The sequence below is a fragment of the Hevea brasiliensis genome, unplaced genomic scaffold, assembly GCF_030052815.1.
Source record: "Hevea brasiliensis isolate MT/VB/25A 57/8 unplaced genomic scaffold, ASM3005281v1 Scaf144, whole genome shotgun sequence".
Lineage (NCBI taxonomy): Eukaryota > Viridiplantae > Streptophyta > Magnoliopsida > Malpighiales > Euphorbiaceae > Hevea > Hevea brasiliensis.
In genome coordinates this window covers 50,812-74,642 of record NW_026614635.1, presented here as the reverse complement: position 1 = coordinate 74,642, position 23,831 = coordinate 50,812, and positions in this window count along the sequence as shown.

The following is a 23,831-nucleotide window of genomic DNA, read 5'->3' as shown; positions in this document are numbered from 1 at the left end:
TCTTTTTTTTTTCTTCTCTAATCATTTTTAATTTAATTTTTAGCAATATTTATTCACATTTTATGTCATAATAATTATTTAATTAACTGGAAAAGTCGGCCAAAAATCATCTCTGAAGACGAAATGACCAAAATGCCCTCCGTTTGGCTTAATAGACCAAAATTGTCTGTACCGATTGAAAAATTTTTTTAAGCCTTTTCTTGATATTCTAATGCCATAGAAATCTCAATGACGCTTCTCTAAAGTCTCAAAAATTATTTTATGAATTTTCCTCCGGGTCTAAGGCTTCTAGTTGCGAGAACCGCAACTTCCCACTGGGTTACCCATCGCTAGGGCACCGGCTCATTTAACTTGGTTGTATTTTATTTCTAAAATTTTTCCTAAATTTTTCTTATTAATATTTGAGTTAATTATGGTTCCTCACTTTAAGTTAAATATTCTTCCAAACGTTCTAGCTGTGTGGACTGACACCAGTCACCGGAACAGTAGAATGTACAGAGTTGCTACAGTGAGGGTGTTACAACTCTTCCCCTCCAATTTAAATTTTCTCCTCGAAATTTACTTGATGCAAACAATTGAGGGAACTGTTGCCTCATCGTCTCTTCACTTTCCCAAGTTGCCTCGTCGGTGTTGTGGTGCCTCCAAAGCACTTTCACCAGTGGAATCTACTTATTCTTCAACTCTTTCACTTCCTGAGCTAGGATCTGTATGGGTTCTTCTTCATATGTCAAATCCGGTTGTACTTCAATTTCTTCCATGGATATGACATGTGAAGGATCTGAGCGGTATCTTCTTAGCATAGATACTTGGAACACATTGTAGATCTTGTCCAGCTCTGGTGGTAAAGCTAGCTTATAGGCCACTGGACCCACACGTTCAATGACTGCATATTCTATTTCTTTTCTCTTTAGGTCGGCATAAGATTTTTATCTGTCTGAGTCAACCTTCAGATTGGCTTTGATTAGCTTTACCTTCTCCTTAGTCTGTTTCACCAAGTCTGGCCCTACCAGTTTTTCTTCACCTAATTCAGTCCAGCACACTGGAGTTCCACATTTCCTCCCATACAGTGCTTCATACGGGGCCATTTCGATGCTAGCTAGGTAGCTATTGTTGTATGCAAATTCTGCCAGTGGGAGGTATCTATCCCAACTTCCCTCAAACTCAATGACACAATTCAACATATCCTCAAGGACCTGACATATATTTCATGTTATTATTATCATTTCAGTTCAATATTTGTATTAGTTCAATTGATTTCAATTGTTTACCTGGATTACTCTTTCTGATTGCCCATCCGTCTGAGGATGGAAAGCTGTGCTGAAGTGGAGTTGTGTACCCAAGGATTCATCCAACTTCTTCCAAAATCTCAATGTAAATCTTGGGTCTCGATTAGATATGATGGAAAGTGAAATTCCATGCAGTCTAACTATCTCACTGATATACAATTCTGCTAACTTCTCCAGTGAGTAGTCAGTCCTAACTGGCAAAAAGTGTGCTGACTTTGTCAATCTATCTATTATCACCCATACTGCATCATGCTTCTTCTGGGTGAGAGGTAGACCACTTACAAAATCCATGCTAACCCGATCCCATTTCCATTCAGGTATGCGTATAGGCTATAGCAAACTCGATGGAACTTGATGTTCTGCCTTGACTTGCTGACATGTTAAGCATTTAGTCACATAGTCAGCTATGTCCTTATTCATACCAGGCCACCAATACTGAAGCTTCAGATCATGATACATTTTTATACTTCCTGGTTGCATAGCATAAACACTGGTGTGTGCCTCTTTCAGGATACTGACTTTCAATTCCCTATCATCTGATACACATACTCTTCCTTTGTAGTACAGACACCTATCTTTTTTCACTTCATAGTCAATTTCTTTCCCTTTTAGGATTTTGCTCATAATAGCCATTAACTTCTCATCTACCTTCCGCTCATTTAAAATCTGCTGTAGCAGGTTTGGCCTCACTTGCAACTAAGCCAAAATAGCTCCATCTCGAGCCAAAGATAGACGGGCATTCAATGATCTCAAAGCTGTGATGGATTTTCTGCTCAAAGCATCAGCAACTACATTTGCCTTGCTAGGATGGTAATCAATCACACAATCATAGTCCTTCAGGAACTCAATCCATCACCTCTGTCTGAGGTTGAGCTCTTTCTGAGATGGCAAGTATTTCAGACTTTTGTGGTTTGTGTAAATGTAGCACTTTTCACCATACAAGTAATGCCTTCATATCTTCAGTGCGAAGATAATTGCTGCAAGTTATAGATCATGGGTAGGGTAATTCTGTTCATGTGGCCTTAGCTGCCTGGAAGCATAGGCGACCACCTTCCCCTCTTGCATCAATACACACCCTAACCCATTATGAGAGGCATCACTGTAGACCACAAAGTCCTTTCCTGAGACTGGCTTTGTTAACACTAGTGCCTCTGTTAACATAGCCTTCAACTTTTCAAAACTGGCCTGACACTTGTTATTCCAGTCAAATCTGAAATTCTTGTGTAACAACTTGGTCATTGGAGCAACTATTAAAGAAAATCCCTTCACAAATCTTCTATAATATCTAGCTAGCCCCAAGAAACTTCTGACCTCAGTTGTATTTCTGGGAGGCTTCCATTCCATCACTGCTTCTATTTTATTGGGATCCACTCTAATCCCATCTGCTGACACTATGTGTCTAAGGAATGTAATTTCATTTAACCAGAAGTCACACTTGGACAACTTAGCATACAGCTTCTTTTCTCTTAGGGTTTGCAAAACAATCCTCAAATGCTCATCATATTCTTCCCTGGTCTTGGAATACACCAAAATATCATCAATAAAGACCACTACGAACCAATCTAGGTGTGGATGAAAGATATGGTTCATAAGGTCCATGAATGCTGCTGGTGCATTTGTTAGGCCAAAGGGCATCACCAGGAACTCATAATGCCCATACCGGGTCTTAAATGCAGTCTTTGGTACATCTGCATCCTTCACCCTCAACTGATCATACCCTGATCTGAGATCAATTTTAGAAAATACTCCTGCTCCCTTTAACTGATCAAACAGATCATCAATTCTAGGCAACAGATATTTGTTCTTCACTGTCACTTTATTCAACTGCCGGTAATCAATGCATAACCTCAAAGTCCCATCCTTCTTCTTCACAAACAGCACTGGAGCTCAACATGGTGACACACTGGGGCGTATGAAACCCTTATCCAGTAACTCCTATAACTGAATTTTCAGTTTCTTCAATTCTATGGGTGCCATCCTATAAGGAGCAATAGAGATTGGTGTTGTACCCAGCAGTATCTCAATGGCAAATTCAACTTCCCTTTCTGGTGGCAAGCCAGGAAATTCTTCAGGGAACACATTTGGGAAGTCTCTTACTATGGGTATGTCACATAGATCTGGCTTAGCCTGCCTAGTATCCACCACATGTGCTAGGTAGGCTTCACAGCCTTTTCTCATCAGTTTTCTTGTAATTAAAGCTGATATGACATTGGACAAGAAATCTGTCTTTTCTCTCACAACTGTGATCTCATTACCCTCAGGAGTTTTCAATGAAATCCTCTTTAACTTGCAATCAACCATTGCTTGATAACGTGACAACCAGTCCATTCCCAAAATCACATCAAACTCATGGAAAGGCAATTCAATCAGGTCTGCCAAGAATTCATACCCCTGAATCCTTAATGGGCAACCCTTGTACACTTTGTTCACCACTACACTATGGCCCAATGGATTAGTGACCAGAATGTCTTGGTCACTCTCCCCTACTAATATCCCCCTTTCTACGGGTAGGTTGATGCAGATGTATAAATGAGTGGATCCTGGATCCACCAATGCATGCACAGATGTATTTTAGAGGGAGAACGTACCCCTGATGACGTCTGGGGCATCTTACTCCTCCTGAGCTCTTATAGCATAGGCTCTGGCAGGTGCTCTGCCCTCAGGCCTCTGTGTTGGCTCAGATGCAGGTCTCTGTGATGGTCCCACTGCCTCAGATTTACTAGATTTCCTACCTCTTTGAGGTGCAGGAGCAGGTCTGTCTGCTTGTGTTGGAGCAACTATAGCAGTTCTGGGTGAACAGTTCCTTAACTGATGCTCTGTTGACCCACACCTTAAGCAGGCACCCGTCACTCTCTAACACTCCTCCTTATGCCACTTCAGGCAATGTGGACATGTAGAAGATATTGGGGCTGGTCCCCTAAACCCCGTCCCTAGATAGCTGCCCACTGATGGTGTGGACTGACCTCTCCTAGGGGTGAACTGTGGCCTGGGCCCCTGGGACTGACCCTAACCTTGTGGTTGACCTGAACTCTGTGCAGGTGGACCTTTGAACTTCTTCCCAGGTGCAGGAGATGAGCTAGACTGACCCCGGTCCCTCTTCTGCTGTCTCTCTCTTCTGGTCTGCTCACTTATTCTAACCTTTTCAACTTTTATTGTAGCTTCCACTAACTTGGTGAAGTCTGTGATTCCTAAGGCAGTAATCATGATTTTTATGTTGTCATTTAATCCCTCTTCAAATCTTTTACACCTCTCGGCTTCATTAGGGACTATCTCCCTTCCATAATGACTCAGTCTGACAAATTCTTTTTCATACTCTGCCACTGTCAGCTGTCTCTGCCTCAGGTTAACGAACTCTCTTCTTCTCTCTTCTAGGCATACACTACCCACATACTTCTTCTTGAATTCGAAAAGGAAGAAGTCCCATGTTATTAATTCTGGCTGCACTTCACTAGACACTATATCCCACCATTGGTAGGCATCATCTTGCAGCAGGGATACAACAGCTTCTAAGTTTTGCTATGGAGTGCAGTGGAGTTGTTTTAAAATTCTCCCTGTTCTGTTCAACCGGTTTTCGGCTGCAATAGAATCATCTTCTCTCTTGCCAAAGAAGTCCACTGCTCCAAATTTTCTTAGTCTTTCTAGATGTGATTTCTGCTGTGGAGGTGGTGGTGGTGGTGGCATTACCCCAGCCATTTGTCTGAAGAACTTGGCCATTTGTTGAAACATGGCCTATGGAGGCTGAGCAGGCTCTGCTGGAGCTAACAGAGTAGGTTCTCCCATACCCCCAGTCTCAGCTACTGCAGGTGGAGCATGACTCTCCACTTCCTCCTCAACTGTCCTCTGAGATGTGGGGTCCATATCCTATTCAAAATAACAAAGATAAACAGATCTGCATTAGTGTCACCTCGACTCTTACAAATACAATGCATGGTATGGACTCAATCTGGACCCAGAAACGTTAAACCGTGCTCTGATACCACTAAATGTGACACCCCTTACCCGTCTACAGTGTAGCCGAATAAGATATGCCACACAGTGTACCGGAATACCATATTTTATTTCAATTATTTTTGTCCTTCCTTATTTATTTTTTTCATAGTTATGAAGTACAATTTGTGAAGTATAATTCATTTAAGTCATTTATTGAGATCATAAATTTATTTGAGGTTCCGCAAATTTTATAGAAAATCTGGCAGAGTACTGGCTAAAACTGGAGAAAACAGTTCTTCCGAACTTGTGAAAAACACTTCCAATATGTTTTCAATCATTCCCAAACTCCATTTCATCAGTAAAGTCTCAATATTTTTTAACAACAATTCCATTTCTCATTCATTCATTCCTCATGATATTCATATACAAGTCATAAATAAATATTCAATTTTTCATTTATAAACACAATTTCCACTATTTACATTAATACCAAAATACATAACATAAGTCTCAATTACACATGAGAAAATAAAAGTTAATTACAAAATACCAAAATGAAACCTAGTGTCCTACCAATGCACTGAAGATGGTGAGGTGACACGGACACTATGTAGAGCTGCAGATGGTCTCACCCAGTCTGTGGTCTACTGGGCTCTCTATCGGTCTCTCCAGAACCTACGTGTGGCAAAAAGCAACACGCTAAGCAAAAATACTTAGTGGTCCCAATAATAGAATAAAAAGAAATAACAGAAAATAAATATGCAGTGAATGTTCTGATGTCTTATGCAGATAATTTTTCAATAATTATTTGTAGTATTATTTATTTTGTACTTGTTATATTCATTATTTCATTAAATTTATCCACTTTCATTTTTTTGGTTGCCCAGGTAACCTATACTGGATGACTGGATTAGATAAACGGGTAAACTGGCACTGGTATCAAGTACCTCGGGCCGTCACACTATCGATTAGATATGTATCTCCCAATGTGCAACAGAACAGCTAATAAGCTGTAATAACATTAGGCACAAGACCAAGTATCAACACAATGTCAGAATGGCTAAAAGCCATGAAATCACAGAATGGCATAATGCCATGTGCGATCGCTAATCGAACCCTATTGGCATGCCAACCTATCCAAACCAATCTTGTTAGGTGTACTAGGGCATGTTACACTTTTAAATTTCACAATTCTTGAAATTGAAGTTTAAGCGTTACTATTCATTTCATTAGTCAACTAAAATGTTGACTTTTGCATAGACAATAGGTACATTGGTTCTAATATTCCCAACATACCACATTTTGCATTCTAAAGTTGTTGGTATTGGTTGCCAATACCATTTCTAAGCTTGGTGTTAGTTATTCAAAATTTTTAGATTTCAAGCATTATGTTTACTGTTCCATTGGTCATTTGCACAGTACGAATTTGGCAAAGTTGGATTCATGAAAGTTGTTTCTTATTGTGCCTAGTTACATTTCTTTTTTTGAATCACTCCATTTGGAGTTTTTTAACTCAAGTTATGGTCTAAAAACCATAACTGGACAGATTGCAAATTTCCAGAATTTTCTGGGCAGAACCAATTCTGCAGGTTTTGTGCATTGACTGTAGGTCAATTTTGAACATGTTATAGTTAAAATTTGGGTTTGGTTTCTTCATGAAAGTTGTAGGTCTATATCTCGGCTTTCCGCTGATAAAATTTTAGGTCAATTAGACCTTTCTACACTGAGTTATGACCAAATGAATAGATACTATTCATTTAGTCATTTTACCCAAGCAGAATGCAAGTCACCCAGATTAGAGTAATTTTTTTGTCCACTTGGTTTGGTTATCTGGGCAGGGTTTCTTCACCAAAGTTGTGCCATTATGTGTCTAGTTTCATATTCAATTGGCCTTGCATCAATTAAACCTCTACAACTCCATTTATATCTGCCCAAACCTGCTGGACTCACACCCAGTCCTGTAGGTCACCAAGGGCAGCACACCTCATTTCAACTCCAACACCCTTACTCACTTCAATTCCTTCTCACACACATTCAAATGGTCACTAATTGACCATTACAAGGTTAACATATCATTACATGAGCAAACCCTAAAGTTGTTCAAGTGTCAAATTTTTCATGTTCATACATGCACAATTCTTGCATTTCACTTACTTAACTATGTTCAATCACTCATCCACTACCAAAGGCTGCTCATAACCATTTTGCTATCAAGCAAAATCATCAAACCCTAACTAAACCTAGCTGCCAAAATTTGTAAAGTGCACACACACACATGTTTGTTTTATTTTCTTATAATTCCTACACAATTCATGCCATTAAACATGAATTAAATCAAAATAGTAAAAGTTTGGACACTAACCTTGTTGGAGCTAAATTTCAAGCCAACCAAACTTCTTTTTTCTTCCTCTTTTGGCTTCCTAGAGGATGTTTAAGTTGCAAGATAAATTTTTTGTGAAGCTATGTAGTGGTTTTAAGGTGAGATGAGGTGAGGTTGGGAGCTTTGGTGAGCTTTCATGGTGGAATGGGTATGGGAAAGGGAAACGTCTAGTTTGGGGTGAGGAAGAGAAGATTTTGTTTTGTTAATTTTACCTCATTTTACCTCTTTTTAATTATTTTTTAATAGCTTGTTCAAATGTGATTGGTGGGAGCACTTTTAATAACCTCATGGTGATGTCATAATTGACATTTTTCTCATTTTCTTTTCTTTTCTTCTCCACTCATTTTCAATTTAATTTTTAGTAATATTTATTCACATTTTATGTCATAATAATTATTTACTTAACTGGAGAAGTCGGCTAAAAATCATCTCTGAAGACGAAATGACCAAAATGCCCTCCATTTGGCTTAACAGACCAAAATTGTCTGTACCAATTGAAAAATTTTTCTAAGCCTTTTCTTGGCATTCTAATGCCATAGAACTCTCAATGACTCTTCTCTGGAGTCCCAAAAATTATTTTATGAATTTTCCCTCGGGTCTAGGTCTCCTGGTTGCGAGAACCACAACTTCTCACTGGGTTACCCATCGTTGGGGCACCGGTTCATTTAACTTGGTTGTATTTTATTTATTAATATTTGAGTTAATTGTGGTTCCTCACTTTAATTTAAATATTCTTCCAGACGTTCTAGCTGTCCGGACCAACACCGGTCACCAAAATAGTAAAATGTACGGAGTTGCTACAGTGAGGGTGTTACAATTAAATCATATAATTAACAATCTAAATGGCAAATATAGTGGCTCTGATACCAATTGAAGGAGCGGAAGCATGAAAAACACAAGTTTAGATCATTAAAATTCAAAATTTTTTATCTTGGGTCACAAGCATCATGCAAGATTTATTTTTATCTATTTGATTTCAATGATAAACAACATATTAAAACTCTTTTAATATATTTTTGGATCTACATTTGCCATTTAAGATTTTAAAATTAACAGATTAATTCATTAGAACCCTAGATTCGATCAAAAACAAGTACACTAACCTTTTGATGCACTGCAGTGTGTTTGGCACCTTTGGGATGCATCTTAAGACACCAGATGTTGTCCCTCTAGCTTGTCCACACCAAGATCACCTATGGCAGCCCTTGAACAGCTTCTAAAGCTTTCTTTATGAATTAAAAAATCAAGTTTTGCCTTTTGAGAGATTATAGATGTAAACAGGACACTAGAAATAATTTCTAGTATTTTTAATTCAAGAGATTGTTTGCTAATCTCTTTGAATTGATGAGAGATGAAGAAGAAAAGAAGGGAGTGGACTCCAAGGTGGTGGCACAAAAAGAAAACCAGCAGCTTATGTTTTTTTTTTTTTTTCTTTTCATAACAACACTTATATAGCTAGGTCACCACTTAAAACCCTTGCCTCATGTCACCTTTTGATTGGCTCTAGGTTTAATTGACCCAATCACATTGTGCCAAGTGTCAAACCTATATTTATTCTTGACTTTAATCATCTTACATGATTAAAAGACATATGGCAAGCTTACGTGTAGTGTCATATGTCACCATCTCATGGTGCCACATGTCACCCTGTGAAATGACTAAAATACTCCTATGTCTTAATTTTGAGTTCTCAACCAAAAATAATTATTTCTCTTCTTCTAATCAACTTATATCAAATATAAATTAATTAATTAATTAATCTCTATTAATTAATTTCTCATTAATTGAATTCATTTTTAAACACTTTAAATATAAATTTAACTTATACTATACATCCAATAACCTAGATTTGGTTTCAAGCCATGCTAGGGACTTTGCAATCTAATTGAAAACCAAACCTATTTAATTAATCAATTAAACTCTTTAATTAATTAATTAATTAAATCATATTTAATTTGGTGATTACTTGTGTATGTGTGTGACTTACTAGGCTCATCACTAATTAGCAATGAGACATGATATCAACTCTTAATATCATCATAACTCTTTCTTACCATAAATGATTTCTCTAAATCATTCTATGCACCTCATAGACCATGGTTAACACCTAGCATAGCATGCCATGGCCATCCAATCAGTAATAAGATTTACCTTAAATGAACCTATAATCATATGTTACCATGCACTAGAATCACTCTGTTACAAAATCCCAATTCGAGCTGGAGTCATGGTTTATGTCAAACCCCATTTGCTATGAATATTATGTTCTCTTTTAATTCCAGTTCTTGATTAAAAGATTTTCTCATTTGAAACTCTTTTCTGAATAAATCTATCTGTCCTGGCAGGACAGGAACTTGAAACATCAAGAACAATTAAATGAACATAGGATTTTATCCCTATTTACTTAGGGAAACAGATTCCATCTTGATCAACACTTATCCCCATATATAACTAGTAGGAGCCAACACATGCCCATATACCCATACACAGTGCAAGTATGAAAGCAGTATCAAACTCAAAGCACCTATATACAAGATAACTGTGCTATCTCAGGTCTAAAGATTATATGCACTAATATGATTTATGACAATACATTGACAAGAGTAAACTCCATGTGCTTATCATAAATGTCACTGGTTCGGCCTACTTATCATGTATAAGTGCCTATCATGTTTGTTATGTGGCATGAGACTCACCATTCCATCTTATTTACATCTCATATAAATAACTTGGGAACAAACATGATTACAATCTTTCTGGATAAGTCATATCCTTATTGTGAAGTATCCTCGATTGTAAACCTATTTATGATACTTTGTGCTAGAAATACTGTCACTCATATTCTTAACAACTTAAGAATAATATTTCTAACAAAATATCAATGGACCTTTTCTATTACACATAAATATATTATGTAAATGGAAATGTGAAAGTGCCTTTTATTATAGGTTAGCTTTACCACCTGAGCTGGACAAGATTCACAATGTGTTCCATGTGTCGATGCTCAGGAGACACAGATCAGATCCTTCACATGTCATTTCAGCAGATGAGATAATTGTGAAACCTGATTTGACATATGAAGAAGAACCAGTCAGAATCTTGGCATGGGAAGTAAAAGAACTCAGAAACAAGAGGATCCCATTTGTGAAAGTCTTGTGGAGACACCACAACACTGAAGAAGCGACATGGGAGAGGGAGGAGACGATGAGGCAGCAATTCCCTCAACTCTTCACATCAGGTAAATTTTGAGGACGAAATTTTTATTTGAGGGGAAGATTTGTAACGCTTTCACCATAGATAGTCAATACATTTTACTGTTTCGATGACTAATGTCTGTTCGGACAGTCAAAATGTCTGGAACTATACCTAAAGTATAGTGAGGAGGCATAAATTGAAGAAATAAATGTAAAGAAAATATAGGAAAAAAATTTAGAGAATTTATGAAATTGGTACAAAAATAATAAAAATGACCCGCTATGCATTATGAAGGGAATTTTGACCTAAATGTCAAAATAAAATTTAGAGAATAAAAATTGTTAACACAAATTAATATTATGAATTGAATTAAGAAGAAAAAGAAAAGAAGAAGAAACGAAAAGAAAAGAAAAGAAAAGAAAGGAAAAGAAAAGAAAAAGGTTTATGAAAATTAAAATAAATTAAGTACACATAAATATATAAATATATATAGCATAAGAGGACAAAACCCCACCAACTTACTTCTTCTTCTTCTTCTCTTTCTCCTTGTGCCGTCCACCCTTGTGCTCCCTCTCCACCATTTTTGTCAAGCTTTCAAGCTTGATTTCCCAAGCTTCCACAAACCAAAACCCATAGTCCCCTTCATTAAAAATACTCCCCACATCCTAAGGAAGCTATAGATACCCATAAAGAAGAGAAAAGTTGAAGTTTATGAAGCTTGAAGTTGGGTCACCACAAAAGTTAGTGCTTTAAATTTTAAATCTCTTCTTTAAGCATGAATATCATGCTAAATCAAGTGAAAATTTGCATGAAATTGAAAAGAAAATTTGAAGGAAAGAACCCTTGATTTTTGGCAGCCATGGAACTTGAGGTTTGTTGCTTTTAAGTGATGAAAAATGGTTCCATGAGAATGTGTGATGAGTTGAAATAGTTGGGAGTTTGATTGTGTAGTGTTTGTGTAAATTTGAAACTTTGAAAACTAAGGTTTGTGTAAATGATGAGGACTTTGTGTAAAATATTGAAATTGACCTATTTAGTTGAGATTGTTGCTTATAGAAGTGTATTGCATGCAAATTGAAGTAAGGAAGTTGGAGGAATTGAGATATTGGAAGTGTTCATTTTTCTACAGGTTTGGACTCAATGAGTCCAGTGGGTTTATTGACCCATAACTGAAAATGTGTAACTCTAATTGGTATGAGGCCAATTAGAGGTGAAAATAGACTCAAAATAGCCTATTTTTCATGCAGACACCATGCCCAAATTTTGTCAAAATCATGATTAAATCTCTGCCCAAACCCAGATGACCAAACACTGAAACCCAGAAAATGACCAAATGAACACTACGTGTTCATTTGGTCATAAGTCTCTCTATACTGGTCCAAATGATCTAAAATTTACATCAATGAAAAGCTTAGACATAGGGCAACACTTTTCATGAGGACTACTTGACCTAGTTTTTCCTTTAACTAAGTCAAATTGTTAGCACAAGTTGGGTCACTAAAACTGCCAACCCAGAAATTGACCAAAACACTGTTCCTTTGGTATGCTTGACCAGTTTTGGAAAAAATGCCATAACTTGGTCTCCAAAGTTGCAAATTGAGTGAAACTAGTGCCAAAAGTTTTATAAGACATATCTCAACAATTTTTATGTTTTGACCAAGCTTCAGAAACCATTGCATCCTAAGGAAAATATTAGCCAAATTTAGGAATTGAAATTTGGAAAATATTAAGTTGAACCCAGAATGCCATTTGATATTCGTGTGTTCATTTAGCCATAACTCCCACCAGGAAATTCCATTTGAGATGTGCCAATATGATATGGAAACATGATACTTAGGGCTACAACATTGATTTAGACACCTTTGCCAAATTCTAAGTATAAAGACCCTAAAAAGAGGGTCAAACATACTGCCCTGAAGTTTGATTATTGCCTTTATAGGATTAAGAGTCCAGATCAATACATTGACCATAACTCACTATACCAAGCTTGAAAAATTATGAAATTGTACCTGGGAGTCCCTAAGACATAGAGGAACAAATCTTATGAAGGAACCTAAGTCTAAAAATGATCATAAAATGATCAAATGACTAGTCAAATTTACTGACAAGGAATTGTCAATTCTGGACAGCTTAGAGGCAAATGGACCAGTTATGGTATTTTGACCATAATTTGAGTTCTATAATCCAAAATTGAGTGATTCAAAAACTGAAATTCAAGTTTAAATATAGAGGAGCAATTGTTATGAAGGAAGTGTGATAAGATAGACATCCTAACTTAGCTAAATTTCTAGATAAATATAATACATCAAAATGAACCTAAAGAAAGGTTCATGGAAAAATGCTATACATGATAATTAAAATACTCATAAGGCTGATTAAATATTAAAAATGATATGAATATGTAAATTGGGACTAATGTCCTATTAATATGAAATTAATGGTACCACTGAACAGTACTAGAAAATAGTGACAGTGAATAGTACTAAAAGAATTAAAAATGTTTAATTACCCATAGTATACCTAGACTTATTTATTTAGTTTAGATAAATTGGTATACCAATTAAGGACTACAGATAGCAATACTGCCTATCAAGAAAATCATGAACTGACAATATATGTCTAGTATGATTGTTCTACCGGCTATATGCCTACTTGTCGACCTTTGCGCCTACCTTATTTCTGGTTTTACAAGCCTGATGGCGAGTCTCGTGCCCGACAGCTGGCCTCATGCCTGACAGATGTATATAAGGTAGACATATGGTTGTCTAACCCGTATACTCCTGTGTATCCAGCTCTTATAGTCTGTTATAGGTTTCTTGGGCATTAATAATGATTAATTAATACTAAATATACAATAAGTCAATAGAAAAGATTCCAATAATTTTTATTGTTTCCAAAGTGCAATAAAAATATAAAAGGCCCAGAAATTATGAATTGCAATTATTATTTCAATTATTAAATTATTGTTATTATAAAATAAGCACCACTAAGCATTATGCTTAGCGCGTTGGTTTTCCATCACGTTGGTACTGGAGATCAGTCCCAGTAGCCACAGCAGCAGCAGTAGTAGTGCTCATACAGAGACTGATCAGATCTGCCAGTGTTTACTATTCACCTCTACAGTTGTATTTCTTTTTGGTAGGGCCCATGTATGTCTAGATTTTATACTTTTTGTTCATTGTACATAAACACATGATGTATTCCATTTTGAGATTGTAATGTAAACTTGAAATTTATTATCTATGAATTTCTATATGAATGCAATAGATGATATTTCTTTAGAGATCTCATAAATAATTGTGAATGAAATGATAAAAGAGAATATGATATGGAAATGTGTGAAATGAATACGTGCATGTTAACAGGTGATTAGTGGAACCCGCCAGATGCTAATAAAATAGAGGAGGCTCTGTTCGGGTCTCCACAGAAATAAGTTATAAAAAAAAAATTATGCATATAGATTACTACTTTTAAATGATATTAAAAGTTTACAATAGATATGATAAAACAAGATAGGGTGCTCCAGCACCGAATGTGGCACTTCTTGCTCAGCCATACAGTAGACAGGTAAGGGGCGTCACACTACTGCTAACACATGCAGAGTTCTAGATTATAATTTTAGAAAATAATTATACAAGTAAATAACTGCTAATAAACCTGCGAGGAAGAAAGTAGATTATTCTGAAAAAGAAATTCTCCAGTAGCCTGAAAAAATAGGATGAATAGGAGTGAGCGTTCGACTCATAGAGTAAGATATTAATTTTAAGTATAATTTCTATATCTGTCTAGCACTAATGCATCCCTAAGGATGAAATGCAACACAAATCATCATATTAAGCCAAATTCAAACAACACTCGCACAACGAATAATTTGTAGCACTCACACACCCATATATCACATCAGATATATATAAATATGGGAGCTGATCCTCTATACAGCTCTCTTAATCCAATGCTGGCCAGCGAGATTAACTAGAGCCAGACTTTTGCTTAATAATCTAAATACGAGGATTAGCGAGATCAACTCAAAGTCATACTCACCCTGACTTTTATAAAAAGGACCGGGTCCTAAGTGAGACTAGCTTAAGCCAATTTGCCTATCCTACCCATATCCATTACACCACACCACACACATGCCGACACACGCACATAGCTCCAAAGGTAACACCCAGAGCAATTTCATCAATTTAAAATGCAACACAAGGTGTGCCTAATATTTAGCTACATACATATATTTATATGTGATGTATAAGCATGCCTTGAATATATAATAATATTAAAATGATAAATAAAATCAATATCTACTTACAAATTGGTCGACTGGATTGCAGCTGGTCCGACTGGAAGGAGAAGACGGCCGGTATCGACCACCTAAACATACACATTGACCTCTATCAAAAGACTAACAAAATTAAACAATTGATTTAAACCATAAAATCAAAATAATTTCTAAGATCTTGCTGACATTTTGGCAGATTTCCCCTGTACTTAGGACCTATCCAACCTGCAAGGCAACTCAAATAACACTTCTAAATCCAATGGCCTCAGGCCCACATCACAACAATATTATACTGCCTCTCCTAGGCCTTTCAAATTAGTAAAAAATCATATAACTACGCATAAAATAATTATTTAAAAATTTAGAGTGTTACACTTCCCTTCTTTAGAGCCTTCCTCTTCTCATTCCTCTTTCTCTCATTTTCTCACCTTTTCCCTCACTTTCCTATTCCATGTCCTCACCAATCAAACACCCCCGAAACCCAAGAATCCCTTAAGGTTTCTCCTTGAAGATATGAGAACCTTTTCCCTCTTTTCCTTTGCTTGGAGGATGAGTTAAAGGCTTAGAGGGTTTAGCTTAATTGTTAGGTTATGGAGAATTAAGTGAGTTCTTCCTCTCCTCTTTTTTTTTCTTTGATGAATTAAGGATATTATAATTTTGTATAGAGTATACAAATTATTTTGAGAAGTTTAGGATTTTGTAAAATTAGTAACCTTGAGTTTAATTAAGTTTTAGATTGTTTAAGGTTTATTTTAGTTATATAAGGCTTGGGACAGTTAAATAGAGTTAAAATGGTAACTTTGGGGCTTGATAATGAGATTTGAGGTGTAAAACCGAAAATTTAGGATATAAGTCCAATTCTGAAAATTCCAAGTTTAACAGTCGAAGCATAGATGTTTGGTATTCGAAACATGTGAATAGTACGGCATATAGTGCTTGAGACTTCTAGAAGCCAAAAGTATACTCTTCGGCTGCCAAATAGTCCTAAAAACTAAAATTGTTTTTTTTTTTGCTTACCATGCTACAAAACCTTAGAGTTTATGGACCTTTTATTGTATTTTTATAGTCATGAAGATGGAGCATCAATAACACAATTCTAGCAATTAAAGGTTATGTAAGTGTAATGAGGTAGCAAAGGTCAATACCTTATGGTGAGTAGTTACTACCTTAAACGTCTTTATAAATGAAGTTGTTTCTTTTAAACAAATTCATGTTTCTTTAAATAAATGTTCTTTTTTGCATACATATGCATTCATGCAATATATATATATATATATATATATATATATATATATATATATATATATATATCTGTGTGTGTGTGTGCATTTTCAAAATGTAACGAAAGTGTTGTATTAATATTTATGTGTGTGGTAGTTCATAGATGATCCACTGGTTCTGTTAGAAAAGGAATGAAAAAGAATGAATAAAAAGATAAATGAATAAATGAATGGAAGAATGAAAGGAAAAGAAAGGTAGACATGCATGCAAAATGAGCTCAATAATGTCAAGAAAGTAAAGAGAATGTTTAGTAAAGCAATTATGTGTCTCTAACATCCGGATGTCTAGAATCCATACCAGTATCACTAAATAAGGAAAATTTTGGGTCTCTGGCATCCACCAAGTTATGTAAAGTTAAAGAAAGAAAAGATATGATAAGACATGATAAGATAAAGGATAACGAGAACTACTGGTGACATGAATTACTTTGTTTGTTTGTTTGTGTTTATGTTTGTATTACTCATGTGCATGCAAATTTTATTATTACTTCATCTGTAAATCCCCTTGTGTAGATTCTTTGTTTTTCCATTCTTTCATCTTCCCCTAGAAGGATAATCTTTAAATATGTAGTCAGCAAATTTTGGTTTGAGTTCTAGAGATTTGTTACCTAAATTTTGTTAAAATATTTTTGTATGCATTTTGTGGTTGGCCTCAATCTAATTTGGAACTAGAACCGAACTAGTTAAACCCAACCTAAAACTGGTCAAACCCAGACTAAAACTAGTTAAGTGCAGACCAAAACCGATCAAAAATGAAATCGTTCTTAAATAGAACCTAAACCATCCCTTATGGTTTCGTTTAGGTTCAAGATATTGTGGAATTGTTGAATTGATAGTTTAATTTAGCTCGAAACTATCAGTCCAGAATCAAACTGAACTAGCGGTTCGATTAGCAGTAAGCCGGGCCTACAACAGCTAAACCAAGTGCCCAACTAAGAGCTTGGCACCAGGCGTAGCACGCTAAGCAAGCTTGGCTTACTTAGTAGTCAGTAACAAATAAAATGACCATTCCTTTGGTCATTTAAAATTAAAAGAAAATTTTCTTTCAAATGGTAAAAAAATGGCTGTAGCAACTTTTTTAATTTTAATTGTAAAATTGTTTTTTGGTCCTCAATAATAGTAATAAAAAAAGCTAATTTTTAAGGATAATTTTAGAATTAAAAAAATTTACAAAAGCTCTATAAATACCCCAATCCACCCTTAATTCATTCACACAACTCTCAAATTCTCTCAAGTCCTCTCCAATTCTCTATACAATCACTCGCAAATATCTCTTTAATTCCAATATTTTTTAAATTTTCACACTTTATTTTTATACTCATAAAAATTTGTAGTGCCCATTATTTTACTCAATAACTCTATTATTATTTTTTTATACTATCATTAAAATTCAATATTTTCTCTATTACTTATTTTTTATATCCTCATAAAAATTTCTAGTACCTTTTATTGTTTTATTTAATATTCTACGCTATTTTTTTATTTTCAAATTTCTAGTACCATTAATTTTTTTTTTTTATGTTCTAAACTTTTTTTTTCCAAATTTATAGTACCTTCTATTTTGTTTTTATCTTATACAATATATTTTTTTAATTTTCAAATTTCATCATAGTATCATACAATTTTTTGAGAAAATGGCACGTAGTGAATTTGGAAGTTCATCAAGGAGTAGGAGAATAGTAATATTGGTGAATCAACGTACCCAAATCTAAATGAGCCTACTGTAGTTGATTTAGACAATATAATGGTGCAAATTGGGGATGATGATGATGATAAAGTTCAAGAGTTATTCTACCATAGTCAACAAGCTAAGAAAGAGAAGGCAAAAAAAGTACTCACTTCTAACATTTTCAAAGTTCACTTTACCAAAAAGTGAAGATCCAAAAATACATTTGATGTAATTTTTAATTACTGTGGCCAAGTCTATAAGTTCAAAATGGGAGATGAATATGACATATTCAAGAGGTATTTTTAGAGCAAAAATATCCAACCAAAATTGGGTACGACAAATCTGAAAATCTAATTTTCTGGTACATAAATACTAAATCTCGGTCTTTATTTCAATACTTTGATTAGAAAAATAAAAATAAATTAGCAAAAATGATTTCTATTTAGCATTTATCATTTAGTTTTAGTGAAAACTTAGTTTTATTAATTATTGTCAAAATGTTATAAATGCTAGTGCAAAATGTGTTCCTAGAAATACTTTAAAACACATAATTTTCTTTATTTAGAAAAGGAAAAAAGAATTATAAGAAATTTTTTAAGATAAAAGTGCTTGAGTTTCTATTTGTAGCTATATTTAAAGTGATCATTGGCAAATGCATTCTTATATGGGCATAACATGCCATTGGATTAGTGATGATTGGATCATACAAAAAAAAATAATTACTTTTTGTGTTTTTTTATGAAAGATATACTTTTGATAATATTTAGTTTATAAAATTTTTTTAATTAGTTTTGATAATAATACTACAAATTCTGTATCAATTAGTGACCTTAAAAAAATTTGCCAACTCCAATCTTGGGGAAAATTTTTTTCATATTAGGTGTGCATGACAAAACTTGTTTATTATAATCTTTAATGCATTTGACATGATTTAGATAAGCTCTATCCTCTCTCCTCTTAGTTTATTTGAGGATTTAAGTGTTAGTTTAGAGTTATTTGAATAGTTTTAGGCTTATGAATAAATTAATGAATTTTAGGTTTAATTTAAGATTTTAGGATATTTAAGGGTTATTTTAGTTATTTTAAGCATAAAATGGTATCATGGATTTAATTAGAATAAGCACTATAGGACCAAATGTTGAGAATTGATGGTTTAAAACCTAAGTTTTGTACTGTCAATCATATTCTAGACTAGCGGCTGAAGAATGGTTATTGGATAGCCGAACCACATGAACAGTCATGCAAACAATCATGGAGCTTTGGGCAGTATAACATCCATTATTCAACCATCGAAAGTGCTTCTGCCAACAAAATTGTATTTTTTTATAATTTTTTTTAAATCCTAATTAAATTTCTTTTCAAACCCTTTTCTATAAACATGAAATTATGACATTAAGGATCTAAGACCAATGAGTCCCAAGATCATTTAGAAGTGAGGTAGCAGAGGTCAACACCATGAGGTAAGTAGAACCTTTTTTAAATGCTTTTTAAATAACTTCCTTTTGAAAATAATGTTTAGAACTATTTATATACAATTATGCATCATGAATCTATTTTACAAATTATAATTGCATATTAATAAATAATTATAATTTTATTGCATAAATCACAAAGGTGCAACATTATTATTTGTGATCTACCGGTTGTTCACGAATAAACTTTTAGTCTCTAATGGAAAAGGAAAGTAAAGGCATGCATGTAAATGAGCTCACTAATGTTATGTTATGGGATGTCGGGGTAGGGCAATTATGGTCTCTAGCATCCACTTATGTTATGAAAAATAAAAAAAAGTTCGATCGTAGCCACATTGATGCTCCTAGTTTCATGGATAATAAAAGTAATGATATAGGATGGTGGAACCACTATTGACATTACTACTATTGTGACGCCCCTCACCCGTCTACAGTGTAGTCGAGCGATGAGTGCCATATTCGGTGCCGGAGCACCCTATCTTGTCTTATCATGTCTATTGTAAATTTTAATGTCATTTAAATCAGGTAATTTATGTGTAGAAATTTTTTTTTTCTCTTATTTCTGTGGAGACCCGGACAGATCCTCCTCTGTTTTATTAGCATCTGGCGGGTTCCACTATCACCTGTTAACATATTCATAGTCATGTCACATATTTCCATATCATATTCTCTTTTATCATATCATTCACAACTATTTATGAGATCTCAAAATGAAGTATCATTTATTGCATTCATATGGAAATTCATAGATAATAAATTATAAGTTTTCATTTCAATCTCAAGTTTAATTTCAAGTCCAAAATGAAATACATCATAAACTAGTAATTACATCATGACTAAACATAATGAACCAAAATACTAGTCTATACATGGGCCCTACCAAAATACAAAAGACTGGTGAGGTGACTCTGGACAATGGCAGATCTGGTTAGAGTTATGTCATTGCACTCATCGGTCTGCCTTGCAGCTTGGATCGATCTCCGACTACGCTATGGAAAACCAATGCGCTAAGCATAACACTTAGTGGTGCATAATTTATAATAACAATAATTTAACAATTGAAATAATATCTGCAAATCATAATTTCTGGGTTTTTTACATTTTTATTGCTCTTTGGAAGCAATTAACATTATCGGGATCTTTTATGATTACTTATTGTATTTTAAGTCTTAATTAATTTTTATCAGTGCCCAAGAAACCTATAACAAATTATAAAAGTTGGATGCATGGGTGTATACTGGTTAGACAACCATATGTCTATCCAGTATACGTCTGTTAGGCACGAGGCCAGCTGTCGGGCACGAGACTCGCTATCAGGCTTGTAAAGCCAGAAATAAAGTAGGCACAATGGCTAGTAAGTAGGCATATAGCCTGTAGAACAATCATACCAGACATATATTGTCAGTTTATGATTTTCTCGGTAGGCAGTACTGCTATCTGTAGTCCCTAATTGGTATACCAATTTATCCAAACTAAATAAGTAAGTCTAGGTATACTATGGGTAATTAAACATTTTTAATTATTTTAGCACTATTCACTGTTACTATTTTCTGGCACTGTTCATTGGTACCATTAATTTCATATTAATAGGACATTAGTCCCAATTTACATATTCATATTATTTTTAATATTTAATTATCCTTATGAGTATTTTAATTATCATATATAGCATTTTTCCCATGAACCTTTCTTTAGGTTCATTTTGATGTGTTATATTTATTTAGGAATTTGACTAGGTTAGGTTGTCTATTTGGTCACACTTCCTTCATAATAAATGCTCCTCTATGTTTAAACTTGAATTTCAGTTTTTGAATCACTGAAATGGGGTTATAGAACTTAAGTTATGGTCAAAATACCATAAGTGGTACCTTTGCCTCTAAGCTGTCTAGAATTTACAATTTCTTGTCAATAAATTTTGACCAGTCATTTGATCATTTTATGGTCATTTTTAGACTTAGGTTCCTTCACAAGATATGTTCCTCTATGTCTTAGGGACTCCCAGGTACAATTTCATAATTTTTCAAGTGTGGCATAGTGAGTTATAGTCAGTGTATTAACCTAGACTCTTAGTCCTATAAGGGCAATAACCAACTTCAGGACAGTATGTTTGACCCTCTTTTTAGGGTCTTTACACTTAGAATTTGGCAAAGGTGTCAAAATCAATATTGTAGCCCTAAGTATCATGTTTCCATTGATGTAATTTTAGGTCATTTGGACAAGTATAGAGAGAGTTATGACCAAATGAACACGCACTGCTCATTTGGTCATTTTCTGGGTTGGCAATTTTAGCGACTCAAATTGTGCTAATAATTTGATTGGTTAAAAGTAAAACAGGGTCAAGTGGTCTTCATGAAAAGTTTAGCCCTATGTCTAAGCTTTCCATTGATGTAATTTTATTTCATTTAGACCAGTATAAAGAGAGTTATGACCAAATGAACACGTACTGTTCATTTGGTCATTTTCTGGGTTGGCAGTTTTAGTGACTCAAATTGTGCTAATAATTTGATTTGGTTAAAAGCAAAACTGGGTCAAGTGGTCTTCATGAAAAGTGTAGCCCTATGTCTAAGCTTTCCATTGATGTAATTTTAGGTCATTTGGACCAGTATAGAGGGAGTTATGACCAAATGAACACGTACTGTTCATTTGGTCATTTTCTGGGTTGGCAGTTTTAGTGACTCAACTTGTGCTAACAATTTGATTTGGTTAAAAGCAAAACTGGGTCAAGTGGTCTCCATGAAAAGTGTATCCCTATGTCTAAGATTTCCATTGATGTAATTTTAGGTCATTTGGACCAGTATAGAGGGAGTTATGACCAAATGAACATGTATTATTCATTTGGTCATTTTCTGGGTTTCAGTGTTTGGTCATCCAGGTTTGGGCAGAGAATTGGTCATGATTTTGGCAAAATTTGGGCATGGTGTCTGCATGAAAAATGGGCTATTTTTAGTCTATTTTCACCTCCAATTAGCCTCATACCAATTGGAGTCACACATTTTTAGTTATGGGTCAATAAACCCACTGGACTCATTGAGTCCAAACCTGCAGAAAATTGAACACTCTCAATATCTCAATTCCTTCAACTTCCTTACTTCAATTTGCATGCAATACACTTCTATAAGCAATAATTTCAACTCAATAGGTCAATTTCAACATTTACACCAAGTCCTCAAGCATTTACACAAAACCTAGTTTTCAAAGTTTTAAATTTTCACAAACACTACACAATCAAACACCCAAACATTTCAACTCATCACACATTCTCATGGAACCATTTTTCATCACTTAAAAGAAATAAAATTCAAGTTCCATGGCTGCCAAAAATTCAAGGGTTCTTTCCTCTAGATTTCCTTTTTGTTTTAATGATATTTATGCTTGGCTAAACATGTTTTTCATGTTTAATAAAGAGAAGAAGAGGGATTAGTGCACTAACCTTACTTAAGCTTCCCTAACTTCAAATTTCTTGCTTCCAATGGGTGTCTATAGCTTCCTTAGGGTGTAGAGAGTATTTTTTGTGAAGTGGGCTATAGGTTTTGGTGTGTAGAAGCTTGGGAAATCAAGCTTGGAAGCTTGACAACAATGGAGGAAATGAGGGAAAGAGAGAGAGAGAGAAGAAATGGAGGAAGAAGATGGAAGTGGGTGGGAGTTTGTACTCTAGTGCCTATTTATAATTTTTTTTTTTTAATTTTCCTAAGCTTTTTCTTTTCTTTTCTTTTCTTTTCTTTTCTTTTCCTTTCTTTTCTTTTCTTTTCTTTTCTCTTCTCATTTTCCTAATCTATTTCATAAATTTTATTTAATGTTAATTATTTTATTCTCTAAATTTTTTTTATTTTGATATTTAGGTCAAAATTCACCTTTGGGAGTGAAATGACCAAAATGCCCTTAGTAGTGCATATTGGGTTATTTTTATTATTTTTGTACCAATTTATAAATTCTCTAAACTTTAATTTATTTTTTTCTCTACATTTTTCCTATATTTTCTTAATATTTATTTCTTCAATTTATGCCTCCTCACTATAGTCTCGGTGTAGTTCCAGACATTTTAACTGTCCGAATAGACATTAGTCATCAAAACAGTAAAATGTACGAACTACCTATGGTGAGGGCGTTACAATACTTCCCCTCTAATAGAAATTTCGTCCTTGAAATTTACCTGATGTGAAGAGCTGAGGGAATTATTGCCTCATCGTTTCCTCGCTCTCCCATGTCGCTTCTTCCGTGTTGTGGTATCTCCACAAGACTTTCACTAGTAGGATCCTCTTGTTTTTGAGTTCTTTCACTTCCCGTGCCAAGATTCTGACTGGTTCTTCTTCATATGTCAAATCAGGTTGCACAATTATCTT